At 35.0% G+C, this 6,000-nt stretch overlaps 1 protein-coding gene and 1 pseudogene across 11 annotated transcripts in view; both read left to right on the top strand.

Annotated features, from left to right (window-relative positions):
- Positions 1-6,000, top strand: part of CCSER2 (coiled-coil serine rich protein 2) — a 183,621-nt gene that overhangs the window by 58,232 nt on the left and 119,389 nt on the right. The gene's annotated exons all lie outside the window — the stretch shown is intronic.
- On the top strand, positions 5,302-5,399 carry LOC115944184 (U6 spliceosomal RNA; annotated as a pseudogene).

Raw genomic sequence — 6,000 nt, 5'->3', positions numbered from 1 at the left:
TTTCCTGAGATTAAGAATTCCTCATATCAGTGAGGTCATATGATACATGTCTTTCTCTGTTTGACTTATTTCGCTCAGCATAATACCCTCCAGTTCCATCCACGTCGTTGCAAATGGCAAGATCTCATTCCTTTTGATTATTGCCCATTTTTTAATTGATTTGTTTTCTTGTTGTTGAGTTTTAAGAGTTCTCTGTATTTTTTGGGTATAAATCTTTTATCAGATATGTGTTTTACAGTATATTCTCCTAGTCTGTGCCTTGTCTTTTCATTCTCTTAAAAATGTCTTTCACAGAGCAGAAGTTTTAATAAATTCCAAATTATCAATGTTTTCTTTCAAAGATAATGCTATTGGTATTGTAATTAACAAATCATTATTAAACCCAAGGTCATGTAGGTTTTCTACTTTGTTGAAGAAGTTTTATAGTCTTGTACTTTACATTTTGATCTGTCATCCATTTTGAGTTAATTTCTGTTTAATACTTGTATTTGGGTCAGTTTTTTTGCATATAATTTTTTCTAAGAGTTGCAGCACTATTTGTTGAAAAGACTGTCCTTTCTACGTTGAACCGTCTCTTCTTCCTCTTTGTCAGAATCAGTTGAGTATATTTGTGTGGGTCTACTTCTTCTGAACTTTGTTCTGTTCTCTTGATCTATGTGTTTCTTCTTTTTTTTTTTTTAAGTTTTTATTTATTTATTTGACAGAGACAGCACAAGCAGGGGGAGTAGTAGAGGGAGAGGGAGAGGGAGAGGAAGAGGCAGGCTCCCTGCTGAGCAGGAAGCCTGACACGGGGCTCTATCCCAGGACTCTGGGATCATGATCTGAGCCAAAGGCAGACACTTAACGACGGAGCCACCCAGGCACCCTATGTTTATTTTTAGCCAATAACATGTTGTCTTATTGTGTTGTTTTGTCTTATAGTAAGTCTTGTGTTGTATAACAAAGAATTCAGCTGGCTTTTGTATCTAGTTTGTGCATGGGAATCTCTACACCTTTGGAATTTCTCAAGTGACAGGAGTGTTTTTGTTCATGTTGGCCTTAATAGTTAATGCTAATGAGGTAACTCAGGATGGGGGTAAACTATGCAAGAAAAATCACACCTGTGTTTATAGGGTTGGGGCATTGAGCCATATAAAATTAGTCTCACCTCTGGGGAGCAGAGGAAGTGAGCTGGAGATTGAGTTCAGTATATGGCCAGTAATTTGATCAATCATGCCTATGTAATGAAACTCCAATAACTCTGGACACTGAATCACAGATGAGCATCCCTAGTTAACAATACTCTATGCATATTGTTACTCATCACTGTACCAATGAAGTGACCTCTTTTGGCTCCAAAGAGAGAGAATACGGAAGTTTTGTGTTTGGGATCATCTCAGACCTTGTCCTATGTGTGTCTTCTTTTGGCTGGGCATGATTGATACACTTTTTGTTGTAATATAACTGTAATTGTAAAGTGTATTGCCTTCCTGAGTTCTGTGAGTTCTTCTAGTGAATTATTGAACCTGAGGGAGTACTGGGAACCTCTGGATATGTAGCCACTTGATCAGAAGGTTAGGTCCTGGGAACCCCTGAGTTTTAGCTAGTGGTGTCTGAATTGAGGTCAGTCTTTGGAAGACTGTGCTTTTAACTTATGAAGTTTGTTTTAACTCTGGATCGTTAGCATGATAAGTCATTGGAGTTTGTATCATAAAAAGTGAAATTTGCTATATCAACCCTGACTCACTGAAACAATTTGAGAAGAGAAAGGATGAAGGGGCAAAGGAGTGCAGAATTTTTTATTTTTAGATGGCTATATATTCATTCATGATATGAAACTGTAGCTGTGCTGTGATCCATTACTAAAGGCAAAAGTTACGGGATGGAATTTAGAAATGATGATATTCAACTCCCGATGAGATGGCTCACTGGATACGTACATAAGAAACAAGCTAAATACAGAATTTCTTGATTATTGTTATGTGTAATAGCTAAAATGAAAGTAATGTAGAGTTCTGGAGCTGATTCTGATGCAGAGGCAAGCTTAGATTTCAGTCAGTTTGAACTACAACCAGTAGTCTTGAAGCCACCTGCAATGGGAAAAATTATTCTAGGACAACAGACAGTATTGCTATGACCTCTGGTTACGAGAAAAGTAGTCCAGTTGGAGGGAGGGCAAAACCAAGAAACTTCTGAAACCAGTGGTTATAGTGCCGAGGAGTTGTCTCATTTTGTGGATCTGTTCATCATCAGCTTCTTGAAGAATTTTTACTGAAATGGATCGTGAGAGTGACTAATTTAGGGTTAGTATCTTTGGTTTTGAATGTTATAAAGAGGAAGAGAATGGTTGGTATAAGACCCACAGCTTACTATATAACAGTCACAAATGGCTATACACAGTGGGTTATTCCCAAGGGAGCAGGTAGCCTGGATAAAAACTGCTGGGAAGTTTGTTTACCTGAAAAGAGAGACTGTCTTTCCTCTGTAAATGCCTAGTGGAAAACCCAAGATGAAGTGGCTGTACACCTTATAGCAAGCCATGCTGGACTGGCTTTATGGTGATTGGGATAGTCATCTACTGAATATGTTCCTTACCCAGATCATGGTAACTGCTATGATTAAGGGGGCCCCTTTTACATGGGCATCCTATGTAACCATGCTGTAAAACCAAGCAACTGTTCAAGAAACTTTGACATACTTGCTGTCTCTATTTCCCTTATAGGTACTAAAGATCAAAAAAAGAAAAAAATCATTAACAAGAAAGGAGGGAAAGACAGAAGGGGAGAGAGCCTAGGGACTTGTTCTTTCAGGGCTGGATGTTTATTAGAAATGGGATGAATATATCAAACATTGATGAGGTTGAAGCAGAGGTGTTAATGCAGCACTACTGAAGATTAAGTGCACCAATGGAAGCCAGTGCTGGTCCCATAACCTTAAAGGGCCCTAAATAAGTACCCCCTATTTATCTTAGTTCGGGAGAATTTAAAAGGTGAAAGGCAAAGATGCAAATGAGAAACCTGACCTGGAATTACCTGGGACAATGGTCTGGTAGGTTAGTCAAAATGAAGATTGAAGAAGGGTCTGGGTCCCTTGGCTCTTAACTCTTCCCCTCTGGGGACCTAAGGCCTTATGTATACAAATGGGTAAAATGGTGACTGGGTGTAAGCGAGACCTTTCTGGGACTCTTTAACATAGGAACCCCATGTGCTTTGGTATCAAAACCTGTTGATGGGGTGCCTGGGTGGCTCAGTCATTAAGCGTCTGCCTTCAGCTCAGGTCATTATTGAGCCCTGCATCGGGCTCCCTGCTCAGTGGGAAGCCTGCTTCTCCCTCTCCAACACCCCTGCTTGTGTTCCCTCTCTCGCTGTGTCTCTCTCTCTCTGTCAAATAAATAAATAAATAAATAAATAAACAAACAAACAAAAACCATCCTGTTGATGATGTGATGATGTCCTAACTGTGGCTACTTTTAGACTGAGAGAATATAGTAATGTATGGATTGATGGGATTAAGGTAAAAGTTCAGATGAAAACTGGAATGTTTGAACAGGTTTTATGTGAAATGATTGGTTTTCTTTACCTGAATGTTTTATGCAAAATAATATGCCTTACCTAGTATTGTAAAACCAGAACTGCTTGGTGAAGTCTTAATGATAGAGGTTACCGTTGGGGATGCAACAGTTGATGGGATTATCTTGTTCTATGAAGGTTTCAGAATAATAATTTTACCACTGACAATATAATTACTGAAAACAGTTAGAGGATTTTTTTTTTTCTTTTTTTCCTACTTGAAATAGTTTCTCCCCGAATTGTTATTCCATGAACTTGATATATAGTTGGGTTTGTGTATATCATTTTACTTAGATTTTTAGGGATTCATTCAAGCATTGTTTGTATTAGTAAGAAGATTGGAAACAACCCAAATATCCAAATAATATCTGTATTACATAAGAATATAATATTATGGAGGCTAAGTAGTGGAAGGAATATGAATATATCTATTTTTGTTTAAAATTTTTAACTTTTTTTTGTTACTCCAGTGATTTTAGAAAAAGTAAGCCAATATGTATATATTTACTTCCCCTCAACTTCTATGAATATGTAATATGCTTTTGCTATTACAAGTAAATCCTTGATAAATAACCTTATCTTTCTGTATTTTGGGGATAGATACTTCGAATTGTGATGTTGAATCAAAGGTTAAATGCACAAGTAATTTTGTAAGATGTTTGAGCAATAATTTTTAATTTCCAAAAGCTTTTTCTCCCTTTAGGTGAAATTCACATAACATAAAATTGACCATATTAAAACAAACATCTCAGTGACAGTACACTTGCAATATTGTACAACCACCACTCTATCTAGTTCCAAAATGTTTTCATCACACCAAAGTAAACCTTGTATCCAGGTATTAAGTAGTTACTTCCCACCTGCCTCTCCGCAGCCTCTGGAAACTTCCACTCTGCTTTCTGCATGTATGGATTTACCGATTTTGGATATTTCATATAAATCATACATACAATATGTGACCTTTTCTGTCTGGCTTCCTTTACTTGCCATGATATCTTTTTAGATATCATGAGTTAGGAAGTGTTATACTTTTTTGAAGAGTTTGAAAAGGAATGGTGTTAATTCTTTAAATTTTTGGTAGAATTCACTAGTTAAGCCATCTGATTTGGTAGTTGTTTTTTTTTTAATTGGGAGGTTTGTGATTACTGATGGTGTCTCTTGTTTTAAGTTTGTTCAGATTTTCTATTTTTTTCTGGAGTCATTTTGGTAATTTCTATGCATCTACAAATTTGTCCAGTTATTTTAATTGTCTAATTTTTGTACTGTTGTTCATAGTGTTCATAATACTCTCTTAAAATCCTTTTTATTTTAGTAAGGTTGGTAGTAATGTCCCCATTTTTGCTTCTGATTTTAGTTATTTTTTATAGTTTTGTCTTTTTTTCTTTGTCAGTATAGCTAATGGTTTGTCATATTTGTGCTTTTCAAATAACCAACTTTTGGTTTCATTGAGTTTTCTCTGTTTTCTATTTTATTTTTTTCTGCACTGATCTTTATGTTTTTACCTCTGCTAACTTTGGGGTTTAGTTTTCTATTATTTTTATAGCTCCATAAGCTGTAGTTAAATTATTGAATTTTAGATTTTTCTTCTCTTTTTAAGGTAGGCATTTGCTGCAAAAAAATTCACTCTGAGCACTGTTTTTGCTCCATTCCATAAGTTTTGGTATGTTGTATTTTTGCACTAATTTTTCTCTAAGTATTTTCTGATTTCTTCTGTGATTTTTCTTTGATCAATTGATTAAGAATATGTTGTTCAGTGCTCACTTCAGCAGCACATATACAACAATTTGGGGAAGATTAGCATGGCCCCTAGGCAAGGATGATACACAAATTTGTGAAGCATTCCGTATTTTTAATAAAAACCTGTTGCAAAGTTCTTTAAAAAATGCATTGTTCAATTTCCATTTTTTGTGAGTTTTCCAGGTTTTTTCTGTTATGATTTGTAATTTCATTACATTTGGACCAAGAAGATTTTCTTGTGATTTCAGTTTTTAAAAAGTTGTTGAGGATTATTTTGTGAATAACATGTTATATCTTGGAGAATATGCCCCATGCACATAAGAAGAATGTGTATTCTGCTTTTGTTGGGTAAATTTTTTTATTTTGTGTGTATACATATATGTGTTTATATAATTGAATTTTTATTTTATATATAACTTGTAACATGTAATATAAATATTATGTATTTATAATTATATAAATATAAATCTGTATTATGTGTTATATATATTTAAATATTACATATCTGTATCTGTACCTGTATGTATATTTATCTTTCAGGTCAAGTTGGTTTATAGTATTGTTCAAGTTCTCTATTTCCATAACAGTCTTCTATCCAGATATTCTATTCATTATTGCAAGTGTAGTATTGACATTTCCAGGTATTATTGTAGAACTCTCTATTTCTCCCTTCAAATTTGTCAGTCTTTGCTTCATATATTTTGCTCTGTTGATT

The sequence above is a fragment of the Leptonychotes weddellii genome, chromosome 6, assembly GCF_054177405.1.
Source record: "Leptonychotes weddellii isolate Sample4059 chromosome 6, ASM5417740v2, whole genome shotgun sequence".
NCBI lineage: Eukaryota > Metazoa > Chordata > Mammalia > Carnivora > Phocidae > Leptonychotes > Leptonychotes weddellii.
Note: the sequence above shows the minus strand (reverse complement) of the source record. Positions and strands in the feature narration are given on the sequence as shown.